The sequence below is a fragment of the Amblyomma maculatum genome, unplaced genomic scaffold, assembly GCF_055883805.1.
Source record: "Amblyomma maculatum isolate TAMU_Amacu unplaced genomic scaffold, ASM5588380v1 scaffold_51, whole genome shotgun sequence".
NCBI lineage: Eukaryota > Metazoa > Arthropoda > Arachnida > Ixodida > Ixodidae > Amblyomma > Amblyomma maculatum.
The window spans coordinates 23,232-41,637 of record NW_028146776.1 but is presented as its reverse complement, the minus strand read 5'-3'; the positions used below and the strand labels follow the sequence as shown (position 1 = coordinate 41,637).

Sequence of the window (18,406 nt, the reverse complement as noted above, 5' to 3'; positions counted from 1 at the left end):
TATAACCAGCCCTTATACATAGCATTCATTGATTATGAAAAAGCATTTGACTCAGTTGAAACCTCGGCGGTGATGCAGGCATTGCGAAATCAGGGGGTAGACGAGCCGTACGTGAAAGTGCTGGAAGATATATATAGTGGCTGCACAGCAACCATAGTTCTGCATAAAGTATCAAAATTCCCATAAAGAAAGGTGTTAGGCAAGGAGACACAATCTCGCCAGTACTATTCACAGCTTGCTTAGAGGAAGTATTCAGAGACTTGGAATGGGAGCAGTTAGGGATAAGGGTAGATGCAGAATACCTCAGTAATCTGCGAGGATGAACTGCAAATAATTATTGATGACCTAGACAAGAAAAGTAGAAAGATACGCTTGAAAATCAATATGCAGAGGACTAAGGTAATGTTCAACAGCCTCTGGAAGGAACAGCAGTTTACATTAGGTAGCGAAGTACTGGAAGTAGTAGCCGAATATGCCTACTTAGGACAGGTAGTAACCGCAGATCCGGACCATGAAAAGGAAATAACAAGAAAAATAAGATTGGGATGGAGCGCATTTGGCAAACACTCGCAGATTATGACTAGCAGCTTACCGGCATCGCTCAAGAGGAAACTATACCCCAGTTGCATCTTACCTGTACTCACCTATGGGGCTGAAACATGGAGGCTAACCAAAACAGTTCTACTTAAGGGCAACCCAGAGGGCTATGTAACAAAAAATGGTAGGGGTGACATCAAGAGATAGGAAGCGTGCAGAGTGGGTCAGAGAAATAACTCAAGTTACTGACATTCTAGCGGAAATTAAGAAGAAGAAATGGACATGGGCAGGACATGTAGTGAGAAGAAAGTATAACCCATGGTCGCTTAGGGTAAAAAACTGGATTCCAAGGGAAGGAAAGCGTAGCAGGGGGCGGCAGCAAGTTAGGTGGGCGGATGAAGTTAAGTTCGCAGGGGTCAAGTGGATGCAGCTAGCACAGAACCGGGTTAAGTGGAGAAATATGGGAGAGGCCTTCGCCCTGCAGTGGATATAGTTAGGCTGATGATGATGATGACATCGCACAGCACACGGACGCCCTTTCGTTTCACCTCCACCGAAACGTAGCCGCCGTGGTCCGACTCGAACCCGGGAACTCCGGCACAGCAGTCGGGCGTCTTACCACTGCACCATCCCGGCGGAGCGGACACCTGATCCGCGTCGTAAAGAGATCGATTTATAGGAAGGGAAAATCTCGGTAACTGTCTCACTTGTTTTCGTTTGGACACCTCGACCGCGCTGTAAGGGAAGGGAGGCAGGTGGGAGTGAAAGTGGAAAGAGAGAAAGAGGAGCTGTAGTGGAGGGCTACGGTTCTGGATTTGGACCTGCGCTTTGAAAACAAACACGTGTGTTGGAGCTACAGCCCCAGGTCAGGGAAGCCTTTGCTTTGCTTTGAATCGGACCACTCGAGGTTGGTAACGGATGGGTTGGAGGTCGCATGATTCAAGTCCGCATTACGTAAATCTTGCCATCACCGTGTTGAAGATACATTTTTCGAAGTTGTTGGCGGCAGGCTTTCCAACTGTCTATCTCGCTCGTCTGTCAGAACGTGTTTTAACACGGTCGAGGAAGAGCAAAACGGGGCAGGGTGATGTTGGTGTGGCGACGCGGTGAAAGAAAGTGGCTGCCATACCTTACTTCCATGGCGTTTCGCACCGACTCAAGAAACTGGCGGCAAGGTACAACGTTGACGTTGTATTTACAGCGAGAAACAAGATAGGAGGCTTGTGCACCAGAGTCAGAAAGGGGCTCGACAGTGTAGCTCGTGATAGTTTTCGTTGTGCAGTGTCACATTAGAAAAAGTTCACCACCTGCAGAAAGAATGTGGTCTATCGCATTCCGTTCAATTGTGGCCGGTGCTACCACGGGCAGACAGGCAGATGTCTAAATGTGGGCCTGACGGAGCACTCTAATTCTCTGAGAGGGAAGGCGAGTTCAAATGTGGTGCTACATGTGCAATCCCGAGAGTGTAAGTCGGAGCTTGAACCGTCTCTTTGCGCCTGATTTCAATAATACGGGTGTAGTTTACAGCAATGGTAATCAACTCTGCAGAGAGTTGGTTGAAGCATTTTACATTGCTAAAGCCGAGGACAAGTGTGTAGCTAAGGCGTCGGTTTGTCTTCATTGTAAGGAATTTGATCTATTAGAAAAGTCGTTAGTTATGCCTTGACTTTGAATTGGCTTTGAATTTTCTTCTTCATCATCTTCCCAATTTCCTGCCATTCCACCGGTTGGGTTGTGCGCGTGTTATTCGGAAGGAGTCCTCGTTGGTTTCTTCTGATCAATAAACATTCAGTTGCTAGTCCAGCCTTGTCCTGTCCTCTTCTTTCCTGTGTCTCGTCCTTTGGCTGGTTAAGTGTGAACGGTGCTTTCTTCTTCTTCTGCATGTGCAGCTCGCGAGCACATGCTAGAATTGTGTTAATATCACTGGCAGAAAAAAACGAGGTAGCCAAAATATCATGACTGGAAGGAAATATTGCGCTGGAAAATGTCATTACAACTGACCTAACGGTTACCTGCTAGTCGAACATTTGGTACATGCCAGTACTGCGTTATATGAGCCTTATTTTCCCGTGCTCATGAGAGCGTGATGTGATGTGATAACGTTATTTTTCCACCAGATAAGGAGGCCCCCAAATCCCGCCCCCGGCATGCAGGCCTAATGGGCGGGATCCGAGACCTCAGCGATCAGAAGCACGCAAAGAGGTCTTGGCTCTTCGCGGCTTCTACCGCCAGGCGGATGGCTTGTTGCTGTGGAGCAGGGACCTCGCTCTGCAGCAGGGCGTTCCAGGCTTCTCTACAATTTATATTTGTTTTAGCCCCTAGAGAGCTAGCAAATTCCCAAATTATATGACCAAGGGTCCCTTTCCCACAGTTCTTGCATTTATCGTTTTTTCTATCGTCCATCTGGGTATAATATGCCCAGATCGCGTTTACAAAGTTCCCCGCTTGCAGCCGCTGCCATGCGACTGCCTCCCTATTGTTTAGACGTTTATCCAGTGGCGGCACCAGTCTCCTGCTTAACCTGTGATTTTGAAGAATCTCCGTATAATTTTCCAGACGCTCGTCCATGTTCCGGCAGTCAGGCGGATATACAGTTACCCGGAATTAGAGAGCTCGAGCTAACTCGTGGACCGCTTCGTTGCCAGCAACGGACGTGTGCAGGTGTCCAAATTAGGCCAATTTTTCTGTTTAGTCGTCTACTGGCCAGAATCCTTGCCCCTTCCCGCGAGACCCTACCCTTTCCAAAATTTCAAATAGCCGTTTTGATTATGAAATTGGCGTATCGCTGATTATGAAATTAGCTTGCGTTCCGATGCAAGCGAGCGCTATTGCAACTTCTTCAGCCGCTTCAGTGTTGCGGCTTCTAATGGTGGCGGCTGACAACGGGGCACCTCAGCCGTCGAGCACCGAGGCGACCGCCGCCCCCGTTTTGCCACTTGCCGCATCCACGTACGCAAAAACTTGCAGTTCATCGAATCGAAGCGTCTGATTAGTGCTTCTGCTCTCTTCTCCCTCATCTCTGTATTGAATATGCGATGTAGGTTACGATGGGGGGGGGGGGGGGGGGGGGGGGGGGGGGGGGGGGGGGGGGAATGATTATATTTTCTCGGCAGCCCTGTGCGATACTTACTTTTTCTCGTAGTCCCCTATCTGTCTGCAGGCTTATCATCTCGAGTATAGTTCAGCCCGTGGTCGTTCGACTTAATCTTTCCCGCTGAGAAACTCTGACAGCCTCGGCTGTTTCGTCCCAGCTTTTGTGCATTCCCATAGACAGGTGTTTCTCTGTGGTTTTAGTAATCGGTAAGCCTAGAGCCCTCTTTATTCACCGTCGAATAAGAGAGTCTAATCTTTTCTTCTCCTCCAACCTGATATCTAAGAACAGCGTGGCATAGCTCACGCGACTTAATACGTAAGCTTGGGTTAGTTAAGCAAGCTTCTTTTTTTTCAGGCCTCGTCCTTTCAACGCGATCCTTCTAAACATGCCAATGAATTGCGTGGTGAATCCCTCTAGCTTTTTTATTGTTTCATTATTATATCCATTCTCCTGAATGAATAGTCCTAAGAATCTGATTTGATCTACCTTTGGAACTGATTTCTCTTCTACTTTAATGTCAAATTCCCAGCTGCGCTTGCTTCGGAGGGACTTTGGGTTACAGACGAATAATTCTGATTTTTGCGGCGAGCATGATAGACCCCAACTGGCAGCGTAGTCTACGACAGTGTCCGCCGCCGCCTGCAGGCGCTCCTCAATGCTGGCATCACTACCCTGGTTAATCCATAGATTGATGTCATCCGCATAAATGCTGAAATTTCGCCCCTTTATGCTCATGAGAGCTTCTGGGAGGCCCCTCTTTTGCTTTGTGACAACCAGGAAGAACATGTAACTTCTTGCAACCTTTCTAGAATTTGGGTGTTATGATCAGCGAGAAAATTTAAAATCACCAACAAGAAGATATCAGTACCAAGATTCGGGGCACTCTATGACACTGCACGTATACACATGGAAGCAAGAAAAACTGCACAGAAACGCAGCATAGGAAACGAAAAAGAAAAAAATTGAGAAGGATTCAATGGTGCTGAACCGAATGTGGAGCGAAAGCATTAGCTGCGGGTGACCGGGCGTTCTTCTTTCTCTCGTTCTTCTTCTCACAGCTACGACTTCATGGCGTAGCTGCGGCCACCCGAATTCTCGCTTTGGCTTTCGTAGTGTTGCTTTTGCAACAAAACCAGCAGCCGCTAGAAACGGCACAAGTGAAGGTTGTGGACCGACTCAACTTTAGAAGTTTCTGGCTGATCTTGAAATGTCAATATAAAATAGATAGGTTGGACGTTCTACCGCCATCGTTGCTGGCGCTGTGACTCACTAATACTTAGGCTAGGTAGGAGCTCAGGTGCAGAAGTCTTTGAAGCCAAACCTTGCTTTTCACTGAAGCTATCAGAACAGTGTTCGGTGTTGTAATCAGGAAAGCGAAATCAAAAATAGATAACTAGGGCGTTCTTCCAACACTGTCTCTTTCATCTTAAAAGCAATTGATATCGTATAATTTCAGCTGCTTATATCGATTCGGGAACGCTTGCTTTGACAAGACAGTTTGCCAGAGTTTTTATCGGAGCTGCAGGATATTGAAAGCAAATGATTGCGTGCTTGACAGGGTGTTAGCACCCATATAATCGTTTTTTTCGGCATAAAATACGAATTCTCTACTGCTCAATCAACATATCCTACAATTTAAACAGCCTCCCGGACATCGCCATCAATCACCGCCTGGCGTTTTGGAGGCCGGCAATCATAGCGAGAATTCAGACCACACAAGTGAGGTACATGCACAATCATCCCGTATAAATAAATTCAAGGGGAATTACTCTATAATATTATTGCTTGTGTTAAGTTATTTAAGATCGCCATTCTCTCTAATGTAAATGATGCGCTCAAGCCTTACATACCCCTTCTTGTTATAGGTTGATTTGTTACGATCACGTTGTCACAAAGGCAACAACAACTAAAACTAAATTTACCGCCCAATACACAATATCTGTCGGCTTCACTTATTTTATTTCAAAGTTTACTTTCTTAAGCACTTTTATTTTTCTCCGCACTCAATGAAGAAATTCCTTGGAATTATTTTCTTCATTTTATATTACCTGGGATATGCAGCTCTTACGACTGCCGCTTCGGGTGGGACTGCGTGAGCATATGAACGCGGGAGCATATGAAACTTACCACCCTTACTGGAGTCCAATGGCCAGGATTCCAAATCCGCGGGTTGTATTGCTGAGACATTTTGTTCAATCCTAAATTAGCTCTTTCTTAACATCCTCCCGGCATCATTTTAAAAGCCTTCCTTTGAAATTCTTGACAATTTCCGCAATATAGCTAAACATCTGCCACCTCTAACTTTAAATAGACTCGTAATATAATTATGGAAGCTTTTATAGAAGCGCAATAATAAAACCAGACTCAATGTGATGGAAATGCACATGAGGGTATATACTGTTCTCATACAAACAGAACCTTGTCTGCACGTCTTGTTTTTATTCTTTCATTTCAAAATTTGTAAATTATTTATTATCTGGTGATTATGAAAACCATAAATATGCCTAGAGCAGCAACTTCAGTCAATTACGGCAGATTTAAGTCTCTCTAACGAGGTTGTGCGCGTGTAATCCACTTCTAAAAATCGGTTTGCACAGGTTATTATTAGTACTCTCAACCACCTTCTCATGCTACAGTGCAAAGATCAGTACAGCTTCTTAATGTCCTGCCGCCGCTTTTCCATGTGGGGAAGGCGGTTTCTGGGGGAGCCTTTGCAACGACAATGCCTTACTTTTGGCAGAGAAATCTCTCAATCTGACCAGGCGATATGATTCATTTATTCTTATGTCATTCATTTACGTTTCCGTTGTTTTCACATGCATTTCAAACATTTTCGTCAGGCCAAGTAAACATATTTATATGAAACGCTCTCTGCTCCTCGACTCATGGTCAATCCCAATTTATAGGCAGCTGTCATCAGTTTCAGGGTTAACAACGCTCTTAGCGCAATATGGTTAAAGCAAAGTTCGCGACAATATATCTTGTGGAGTATGAAACAAAGGTGATTGGACGCCGATGATGTTGATGATCTGACACAAAAAAAAATGAAAACAAATCACGTGAAAGTTCGCCTAGCGACAGTGCACCATTGTATAATGCAGTGGCTACCAAAGCTGATCCCTCTACCCCAGTTTAGTTGGCTACGAGGAGTCCTCGTAGCCAACCCATCGCAATCCGAATATATTGTTGGTAACACTTCTGCACCACGTAACCGTCCATGTTCGAACTCTCCGCCATAATGTGTTAAACCGTGGAAACGTGTGCAGTGCTGCTAAGCACGCTAAGCTTCAGGCATGCCGTAAATTCCAAGACATGCAGCCGAAATAGGCAAAGGGGGCTCTAAAAACGGTCTTATCTACACTTTCTGGCATGAAGCTCGTCCCCCCCTATCATGCGAGGAGATGTCAACGATGTACCTTGTGAGTCCATCGGGGAAGCCTCCGTGCAACACCGTTTCGATTTAAACATTTTCTGCATGCAAGAGTCAAAAAGCGATGATATTTGCCTGAAGCATTGTGTAGGGTCAGCAGAACCAAACATGTTCGAGTTAGGTAATGTGCAACCTTCCCTATCTGTTCTTTCGACTGAAATACACTTCCCGATATATGTCACTGACGCATCATAACGTTCTCACGAGCGCAATAAAATAAGGGTCATATAATGCAGTACTGGCATGTACCAAATGTTTCACTAACAGATAATCATTAAATTAGTTGTAATGCGACTTGCCAGCGCATTGTTTTTTCAAATCATGATACTTTGGTTAACTCGTTTTTCTGCCACTGATGTTAACACAACCTTGGCATGTGCTCGCGAGCTACACGCGCAGAAGAAGAAGAAAGCATCTTTCGCGGCGTCGCCATCGCTTACATCTCGCTTCTACTGAGATTACAGCACGCTTACTGTTCCCCACAGCCCTATACCCTCCAAGGTGATGAAGAAATCAAAGGGTGCAAGGCCGAACTGTCCCGTCGAGGAGGACACTGCAAGAAAAAAGACCGCGCAGGCCCGAGCGGCAGTCGGTTCGCCAGGCGAAGCCCCTCCTCCAACTTCGCAGTTGTGCTCCCAGCCTGGGCCGCAGACCAAAGAGGCCACTACAAATAGCCCGAAGCGACACAGCAAACATAAGCGGTCGAAATCCCTGCCAACGGCTTCCGCAGTAAACACTCCGCCGGCGACGATCTCTACGCAGGATCCCTCTGCCCCTGCTCCGCCCTCGGCTTCTGCACACGCGGCGGTACGTGCGGTTAATCCGCATACTCGCCTATTTTTACATCGCATTGTTAGGTATCATCAACAAGTCAGTTCACCCCCTTCGATTTCTCATCCCGTGTTTCAGACAATCGAACGTTATAGCGACCGTACCGCCACGGCAATGCAGGCCATGAAGAAGTTTTAGTGCTTATAAGTTCGGTCATTTAGGCAGACTTCCAGCTATCGTGATCGCTGTAGAGAGCAGTGCAAAAGATGCGTCGAACCGTTTTACTTCAGTTATATGCTCGGGTGCCTACTGATTCCCATGTGCATGTCCAACACGAGGCATCATGTTCCACCTTGAGATCCAGCAACAGGCGCCCATCGTTACCGGCGACCCTAGTCCCACGTAGTTCAGGCTGAATGGAAAGAGCATACGTGCTCAGCTCTTAGTGCGCACTAAAGAACTCCACTAGTACTACAATAACTGGTTGCCGTGCACTATTGTGTACCTTAAAGGCAGTAGCTATGCTCTGTCTTGTAATGTTTAATTGGCCGTACCACTATATTGCTTAGCATTATGATCTCCCTGTGTTTCCCTTGACCTCACGAGATTCGTAGGTGCACTTCGGAATTAAAGCAGTACCTTTTATTCAATTCATTTGAAGTTCTGTAAACCTGTAAGCCTCAAACACAAGGATCAGCAACCATCTAAGCTCTGTCATCATTTCTTCTGTAAAGTAGGCATCATAATTCTATTATATACTGACCCTGAGCGCAAATAACCAGTTCACATGAAGACAGAAGACAGTTTACTACTTCCACGCAGACATTTCTGCTTCATCAGACGGATCGGGTAGCTAGCTTCTAAAAGTTGGGAAGGTGAAATGGGAATGAGACCCAGGACCCTCAGATCCGAACCCAAACACAATAGGCAGCGTATGAAACTACGTACGGCTTAGTTGAAGTGGCATTTTATACCTACTCGGGTATTCCTTAAAATAATCTCTGTGGGGAGACAGAAAATGAGTGTAAAGGCATAAATTATGTAATTAGTGGTTATTGAACTCATGACAAAAGTACGCGTACATGAAGACCCGACCACCGGCTGCTTCGTTTCGGTGGTGGTGAAACTGAGAGGTGTACGTGTGCTGTGCGATTTCTGAGCACTTTAAATATTAGCATTAGTAGAAGCTACAGCATAGCCTTCAGCTGCGACTCTTCTTTCCCACTTTTCCCTCATGTCGCGGATCAGGTGCCCACAAAAATATGGTACAGATAGTGCACCTTTCCTTTTCTGTAAACGAAACGAATTGTGCACGAAGAGGATCACCAAGTGGAGCTGCAGGCGCAAAAATTAGATATGCTCCAAAGATAAACTAAACCTTAACAGGCTTAAACTGCAACGTTGACATAAGTGGCAGGTAGCTTAGGAATGTGAATCGGGGGTCATTCGTTTGCAAACGCAGAGGTGACCTCCACATCACTTTATTCACGTGCTGTATCTTGAGTGCTCCTTTGTATTGGAAACACGGTATTCCAGGCTCTCTGAGCATAGAGATCTCTCCAACAGGGATGCAAGACACAATCCTCTCGGTTAGAATTTTTAAAGCCACACCGCCATCTAAGATGTTTACTAAATCCATCAGAAAGTAAATATCTTCTGCGGAGAAAAACAGCGTTACCATTGTGAAATAAGGACAGCTCAGGCAGGAAGTCAGTATTTCCTGCAAATGGGTCAAATTAAGCCGCCGAGCTGGAAACCCTCCAGACGCGTCTGCCTCCGGCCCCCGAGGGTTCTCGCCGCTGCAGAGATCTGTGCCCCGCTTGGAACATGCGGAGTCGCAGCAGTCTGAAGTATGTAAGGGAGCCAGACAACCAGTGACCAATATAAATACTCATTATTACCCCGCCGGGGTGGCGCTGTGGTTACGGCTCTCGACTACTGTTCCCAAGGATGCGGGATTGATTGATTTATAGGAAGGGAAAGGCGCGGTAACTGTCTCACTCGTTTTCTGTGGACACCTCAACCGTGCCGTAAGGGAAGAGACGAAGATGGGAGTGAAAGTGGAAAGAGAGAAAGAGGAGCCGTAGTGGAGGGCTACGGAGTAATTTCGACCACCTGGGGATCTTTAACGTGCTCGGACATCGCACAGCACACGGACGCCTCTTCGTTTCGCCTCCATCGAAACGCAGTCGCCGAGGTTGTGTTCGAACCCCGGTACTCCGGCACAGTAGTCGGGCGTCTTACCACTGCATCCTTTTCTTTACCGGCACAACTGGGGACGACCACCGGCTGTTGGACGGTTGTATGACGCCATCACAAAGCATCTCCTGAACCTGTGTCTGAACCGCTTCACGTTCCGTTGTTTAGATATGGTACGGCTGCTGGTAGATAGGGAGGGCGTCGGCGGTAGTAATGATTCGGTGTTTAACAAAGAGGCGATTGCCGTACTTTCGATGAGGAACCGAAACAAGCGCTGTACTCTCATCGGAGGGCATGTATGTCATGCTTCTGTGTTTCCGAGAGGTCCGGACTAGTTTCAAGACAATCGAAGGGCGGATGCACAGTGCTAACAGTTGCAAACGTAAAACATTCGGAAGCATCCATTAAAAAGTCGGCGAGTGAGATGGAAATAGCACGAAAAAGATTCCGGGCTTCGTTGGTCAAGTTAGTCGCCAGGAGCTCAGTCCGGCCGTCGCGGAGGTGACTGAGGCTGCGCCTGTACATATGCCATGGGCGAGCAAACGAGACAAGTTGCCTTCCGCGACCACAGGTCCGTCAGGCAGGTCGTCTCGTCACAGGCAACAGGCACAAAAACACTGTTGCGCGGCTGCTCCGAAACACTCTCGGCGGCAATTCGAAGGGCGGCACGGCATTGGCGATTCTCGGTGTCAGTATCAGAAGCTTTCTCGGTAGAAAATGTCACTGTACGCTTCCGGAGGTCGATAATAGCTCCACACTCTCGGACAAAATCAACGCCAAAAATAAAGTCACGGGAGCAGTCAGGTGTCACGAGGCAGCTGACAACGAACGAGCTGCTAATTTGAAATATTGCCCTGCACAGGCCGCTCGGAGTTACATGTCCACCAGCGGTGCGAATCTGCGTGCCAGATCATGGAGTCAACTTTTTTAAGGAGGGCCGCTAGCTTCCCACCTAAAATTGAAAAATGAGCGCCAGTGTCCACCAATGCGCCAACCTTATAGTCGTCGATAACCACGGGTATGTCCAGCGAGAATCGATCTTCAAGTGTCGGAAATGTCGTCGGTGCCGTAAAATCTTGGTCAACTACAGGTCTCGTTGTCGGGCGGTCTTTGTTACGTCGATTGCAAGGGGCCTCTCTCCCGAAGGTCGCTGTCTTTAATTTTCCCGGCGGGGACTTGGCGACCGGCGCTGCGCCATCCAGGAGGATCTCGGCTGCGGCGAAGGTCAGCTTGAAGACGGGAACGTGATTGCCGCTGGGTATCTGACGCCCTGCGCTGCTGGGCTAAGTAATCCTCAATGTCACGTGGTCGTTAGCCTAATGGAGGGTGACGCATGCCGATGGGAAATCCGTGCAGTCCCAGGTGTCGATAGGGGCACTGGCGATACAGATGACCTGGTTCCCCGCAATGGTAGCACAGGCGCTGGCGATTTGGGGCGCGCCAAGTCCGCCTTCCGCTGGGGTGGTCGTCGTACGGCTCAGTTTGTGCGGAATAGAAAGAGCCTTGATCGGGCGGCTGTAGTGGCATCGTAGTAGGCGCAGGGCTTAGCAGCATATCTGCATACGTTGGACGATGGTACTCTTTGGGAAAATGGGGTGGGTCAGCAGACGGTACCGAAGGCATCAATGCTTGAAGCTCTTCGCGGACGATGCAAGCTATAAAGCCGACCATCGGCTGGGGAGCACCGAAAAGCTTCTGGAGCGCTTCGCGTATAAATGAGCGAATGATGTTACGTAGATTCTCGCTGGGCCGGAAGGCCGAATGCGGCTCCTCAACCGAAACGGTGAGTACCGGACTGTCGTGGGTGGTAGACCGCTGCTGGAGCATCCGCTCCATTGTGACCGCTTCCGCAAGAAACCCGGCAACCGTGATCGGTGGAATACACACGAGACCAGAAAACAGTGGTTCTTTAACGCCGCACATGAGGTGGGAAACCTTTTTGTCTTCAGGCATGGCCGGGATGGATCGTCGAAAGAGCCGGGTCATGTCCTGCACTTGCCGATCCGCGCTGGAATAAGTCTCAAGGATGCGTCGGCAGTACTCACGCCATATTGTTTGGGTGTCTTCTCGGTTCTCGTACCAAGTACGAGCGCCATCTTCCAGGCTGAAGAGGACGTTTTTAAGCTTGGCGGTGTCGTTCAAGCGATTAAATGAGGCGTCCCGTTCAAACTGGACGAGCCAGTCTTGAACGTCTTCATTCTGACTGCCGTGGAACGGCTGAGGCAGTGGCGGGTTCTGCAAGGTGCAGTAACCTGGTTCTTGCATGGCAGGTCGTGAGTCGGCTGCGGTGCTGAACTCCGACGGCCCGTGCTCAGGGAGTAGACCTTGATGCCTGAGGCTAGCATGGTGCACAGGGGTGTCGACTGGCCCAGAAGTTGCGTCCTGAGCGTGCGGAGGTGTACGGGACATGTACCAGGATCTATGCCCAGCACTTCCATCCACCACAATGTTATGGAAGGCAGGTGTACACTTGACTAAAAAGACAGGCGAGTTTTTTTCAACATGCCGACAGCGCGTCAACCCACTTCAACGTCCTTTCCTTTCAGGCGCCACCTGAGAACACCAGGTGGCACAATGGACTATCCATACATTTTTACTATGTATCAAAAACAACAAAAAATATTCCATAATCTGCAAACATCGCGTGGTAACGATGCCGATCCGCACACACTGGAGTGGCTAGTATTTCATTTAACAGGTCGAACAAATACGACTTTGTGTCCTTTCTCGGAGCATTTTTCGCACTAATGCTTCTAAGAACCATCAACACATGCAGCCAATGCTTTGTGCATAGGGAACTGCACGTTACGTCTGCATCAAGATATCCCTAAATAGCGCTAATACTCAAAGCAACTCGATGATCTTCGGAGGAAGAATAAGCTTCCTTCCTTTAATTGTTTCTACTATGTTTGTGTAATGCATGGCGTGTCAAGCTGTTCTTCCTGCTAGCTCATAAAGTAATACGAGGTCACTGCAAAACAGCCCTGCAGAGCATAGGGTGCAAACCAATACTCCCAAAAGGAGAGCAAAGAGGATTTTTTCATTTCTGCCATCGATCTTAGAATAATTTGAGGTATCAAACCCATTGTGGATTATAGATAATACAGATAGCCGACGACGAAATACCTGCACGCAGCCAGTATGCTCCGATCGCCTGGCCTCCACATTCCATGTACGAAGCTCCACCAAACTGCAGCAGCGACCGCCAAACCTCTTGCTTTTGTGGCTATTTACGTTGCATGCAGTCTAAATATTAAAAGTATGTACCTGTAGAAGTATCGCTTGTAGCAGTGATAGAGTTCCATGTATCCCCTGGAGTGCATCGACGAAGTAGCGCGGCCATCAGGTGTGTTGAAGTGTTCTAACAGCACTTACGAATTACGACGGCCAGAAACATGCCGAGTTTCGAGCTATTAAGCAGATGAGGGTAAGGATACTTGCACTAAGGTTGGTACTATGGATAATCCTACTAATTGCGAGATTCTGAAATCCCAAAATCTTAATTTTGCTCATCAGTTGGGAAAACAAAATGAGGAAACTTAACAAACTCAAGGTCGCTAGAGAGTGCACAGACTGCAAGCACGGTTATGCGCCACGATTGCGGCATCATCGTGTTATGTCTGCAGACAGCGGTCAAAGTCAACTAGTTTTCGCAGGAGGCCAATAAAGGCGTCCAGCAACAGCAGTCATCGGATCCGGGTGCCTCCGTTTCCGGAACGACATCCCCGCAGCGCATGCAGTCACTGGCCCTTGGGTCACTTGCCACATCGCTACACCCCTCTGCATCGAAGGCAGCCAGCTCGGGGATCAAGACAGAATCCATAAAGGCACTGAACGAGCTACTATCCGCCGGCACAGATGCAGCATCCAACAAAGTTAGCTGATATTCTGCCCTTCAGGCACATTGGGGCACAAAATCTGCGCTGAAAGTCTTTACTACCCTGAGCTGAGCAAGGCCTTCGCTAATGTATTGGAAGAACTGAGAGGAGGAAACAGACCATGCTGTTTTATTCGGTTTGGATGGTTAATATACTGGGCCTTGCGTACTGTCTTATCCGGCTTACTTGTGTTGACTCACAGTTGTAACGAAGTCATAATATTTAACTCCGAATAGTTCCGCTATCGGGATGTTGCCACAAAAACTGCGACCGCAGTCAGGAAGGGCGAGCTAAAAGTGCTGTAGCAGCATTTAACACTAGAAGCACTAAATCTTGGCCAGCACTGCTTTATATAAGCACTGCCAACATTGCTTTTCAAGCGGGGAGCAGAAAACCGTCATACAAACTCCATTTAAACGCGCTGGCTATTACATTTATCCGCACTCAAAAAAGTTAATATTTGGCTGAAAGTAAGTGGTGTGAGACAGCCAAGTATAAACTGGTCGTGTATGACGTAATCACTGAGAAATTAGACCCTACGCAATCGTTTGCCTTTGTTTTAGAAAAAAATAACATGGGGTTGGCAACTGTTTGGTGTCATTTACAGTGGTGGTGGCAGTTTCGGTGGCGGTCAGTCACTGTCTCACAGACAGGCAGCAGCGCCAGATTTTTCACAATAAGATGCGGGAAAATGAAGTTATGTAGGTTAGTGATATCACTGATGTAAACATCTCGTAAGTTCATCATTGCGAGTTTGCAACTGGATAGGAAATCGATGGAGCTAGTAAGAAGCCGCTATTATTGCTAGACAACCTGACAGTTTGTATATCATAATTCTCGCGCCATACTTGACGATGCCATAGCTTACTATGTAAATTGACACGCCAAAAATATAAAAATGCTTTATTTTTCCCTCACTGGTATGTCTAAATTTGTACTCGGGAAGTATCAGCTTCCTCTGCACAAATGCTGAACTGATATTGCCGAGTTTCGACTACATAATTTTCAAGATTTTTTTGAGTGCTTACCATCGTCAGTGAAGCGATAGAAATGTGAAAAAGAACGTGCAAATAATATTTTCCTTCCCTACCTTCGTTTACGTGTTTTATGACGTAGTGCATTTTCTTGTCCACCATCTCATGCATTGGTTTCAAAGAAAAAATAGTATTGTATATAGATCTTGTCTACATTTGTTTTTGCGCCTGAGCAGCCCTGAAGTGATGGGGTCGTCCGTTAGATTACGCAAAAGCTTATTTGGTTCGTTCAACCAATACGCTGCCCCCTTACCTTGATTCAAAATTGAGAAGCCTTACCACGAAACATGCCAGCAACCGACATCATTTCCACAAATAAATTTGTATCATTTAAGGTTCGAAACAAAGCCCTCTGCATGACATGGGGACAAGCAATTAACGCATGGGTCATAAAGAAGAATTTTTTTTCTTGATCACCTGCTGTAGCACAAATATGGTACGTGCCTTTTGCAACCGTGATCGTATAGAGCTGAGTACGTTACATTGCTTCCACGGAGGGTCATTGGTATCAAGCATGCTAGGGAAGCAGGTAATAAATGTGTTCTGCTGCGTATGAAAAGCTGGTATTTTGGCATGTCTGATGTTACGCTAATTACAGTAATAAAAACCTGTATTATAAAGCAAAATAAAAAGTCGTGGAATTAAAATGCACTGTTAAAGTCTCAATCGTGTCAACTCATAGCAAAAGATTGTTTTCGTGGTTGTTGCTCAGACTACTCCTTTTTTTCCTCGCTGTTGTATCGTGTACTTTTCGTCTTATGTCGATAATTGCCCTAGAGTTCAATTAACCGTTGCAATAATTCTCTTCGTGCTAATGACACAATTATTCTTTAATTAACAAAAGATTAGCAAGCGAGGTATCCCTTTCTATTATTCATCAAAGGTCTCGATCTAATCACGATTCACGTTGAATTGAAGTGCGCGTCACGCTTCTCAGTCTTAGATCGCTCTAACTCTGTCGCAGAACTCGTCCTGGCTACCGTCAGCTTCTAACCGCCAATTCAGAGCTTCGTCCGAGGCCAAGGTAATCATCGCCATTCTGATTGTGGGCGCTCTGCTAGCATCCACGTTATTCTTGCTGCCTAGTCCGGCCCCGGTTTCAACTCTGCTGTGCACGACACAGTGCTGCGCCCGACACAGGTGAGCAAAAGTCCATCCTTCATGCACTCCTACTCTTTCCAGCTGATAGTTTAGCATAAAAATTCCGTTCTGGTCGGCGAATAAGCAGGTATGAAATTGGATGTCAAGGTGCTTCGCAATGATAGCAGAGATTAAGCACATGCAATGTTAAAGCGCGGGCACATTGCGTTGTCTTCGCTAGCAGACACCGTTAGTTGTCATGGCATTGCAGATCAATGAAAATGGAGCTGGCAGCATTATTAGTTCCACAACGTCACGAAGAAAATTTCAGCTTTGTTAACAAAAGGTGCGGTTAAAGCTCGGCTTGAACATGCGCGTGAAAGCTCGCTTAAGCATAGTTCTTTTTTTACCCGCTGCGATGGCTCAGTGGTTAAGATGTTCGGATACTGAACCGTAGTTCCCGGGCTCGAATAGGATCGCAACAGATGCGTTTCAATAAAGGGCGAATGGAAAGCTGTCTGCGTGGCTTGCGTTGTCATACCACGTTAAAAATTTGATTCATTGGTTCACAGGAAGGGAAAGGCGCAGTATCTGTCACACTTGCTATATTTCCATGGATGGATGGATGGAAAAACTTTATTTTCGTCAGAGAGCATGTATGGATGAATCCGTGTTAGATGGCCATCAACCCATGGCTGACGGCGACCTGGGTGGCCCACTCCACGGCCCTGGTCTGGACGACCGGGTCTGAGCTGGCCAACACGGCCTCCCACTGCTCGAGGGAAGGATCACGCATAATATCCGCCGGTGGCGGTGCTATGCTACAGCTCCCTAATATGTGGTCATAGGTTGCCAATTCCTGACACCATTTGCACTCCGGCTGAATGTCCGGGTAGATTTTGCTCAACACGTATGGGTTGAAGAAACATCTAGTCTGCAATCGTCGCCAGACGCATTCCTGCGCCTTCACCAATTGCTTGTCCGAGGGTGGGTAAATCCTCCGCTCAAGTTTGAAATCATTAGTAATGTCATGAAAGGATACCAGCCCATCTCTCGTGGACCTTCCCGGAACGTCCGGCTCACCTACTCGGCTGACGAAACCTCGAGCATTCATGTGAGCCGTCTCGTTCCCAGAATTCCCAGAGTGTGCTGGTACCCATACAATTTCCGCCTCCGTAGTCCCTAGCCCCGTGACCCGATTCAGCAATCGCACCGCTGTGACAGATATTCTGCCCCTCGCCAAATTTCGGATGGCTGTTTTGGAATCGCTATAGATCAAGTCAGCATTACTACTAGTAATAGCTAGTGCTATCGCCGCTTCCTCTGCAGTTTCTGGGGAGCGGGTTTTGACTGATCCGGAGGCGATCAAGCGTCCCCACCCGTCCACCACCGCAATTGCGAATGCGTCCTTGTCCTTATACTCGGCGACATCTACATAGACTGCCCCGTTGTACTTCCCGTACTTAACATGTAAAGCTTTGGCTCTTGCCTTCCTGCGGTCCTCGTGATGCATTGGATGCATGTTCTTGGGCAAAGGTTTTATGTACAAGCCCTTGTGCATTTCCCGCCTAATCTGAATTTTAGTGTCACCAGGTGGAGCGTCAACTCCAATGCCGATCCTTTCCAATATGTTCCTTCCTGCTTTTGTTTTTGAAAGCCTACCAAGCTGCATCACCAAGTGCGCCTCCCGTAGTTCTTCTAGGGTGTTGTGCACCCATAATCCCAGTAGCCTTTCGGTAAAGGCATTGTGAGGCAACCCAAGGGCTGCTTTATACGCCTGCCTAATCATAGCCTCCACCTTGCCTTTTTCCGTCGCGTCCAACTTCAAATAGTTGTCCAAAGTCACTCTGAAGCCTCCACTGCGATGCACCTTTGTCATTTTTCTGCTTTCCTCTCTTGACCCTTAAGGCACGGTGGACGCATCTGGTGTTGTTGTTCCGGCTGTAGGAAAAGGGAAAAGAAAATGCGCAGGCCTGCTATTGGCTCTGTAGCTGAGCCACCTATTTATTTATAAGGAAAGGAAAGGCGCGGTAACTGTCTCACTTGTTTTTTGTGTACACCTCAACCGTGCCGTAAGGGAAGGGAGGAAGGTGGGAGGGAAAGTGGAAACAGAGAAAGAGAAGCCGTAGTGGAGGGCTACGGAGCAATTTCGACCATCTGGGGATCTTTAACGTGCTCTGACATCGCACAGCACACGGACGCCTCTTCGCTTCGCCTCTATCGAAACGCAGCCGCCGAGGTCGGGTTCGAACCCGGGTACTCCGGCACAGTAGTCGGGCGTCTTACCACTGCACCACCCCGGCGGGGCTTTTCTATGGACACCTCAACCGCGTCGTAAGGAAAGGGTGGAAGGGGGGAGTGAAAGTGGAAAGAGAGAAAGAGG

The 18,406-nt window shown here is 47.6% G+C and overlaps 1 pseudogene; it reads left to right on the top strand.

Annotated features, from left to right (window-relative positions):
• Positions 1 to 18,406, top strand: part of LOC146170764 (uncharacterized) — a 129,505-nt pseudogene that overhangs the window by 88,054 nt on the left and 23,045 nt on the right.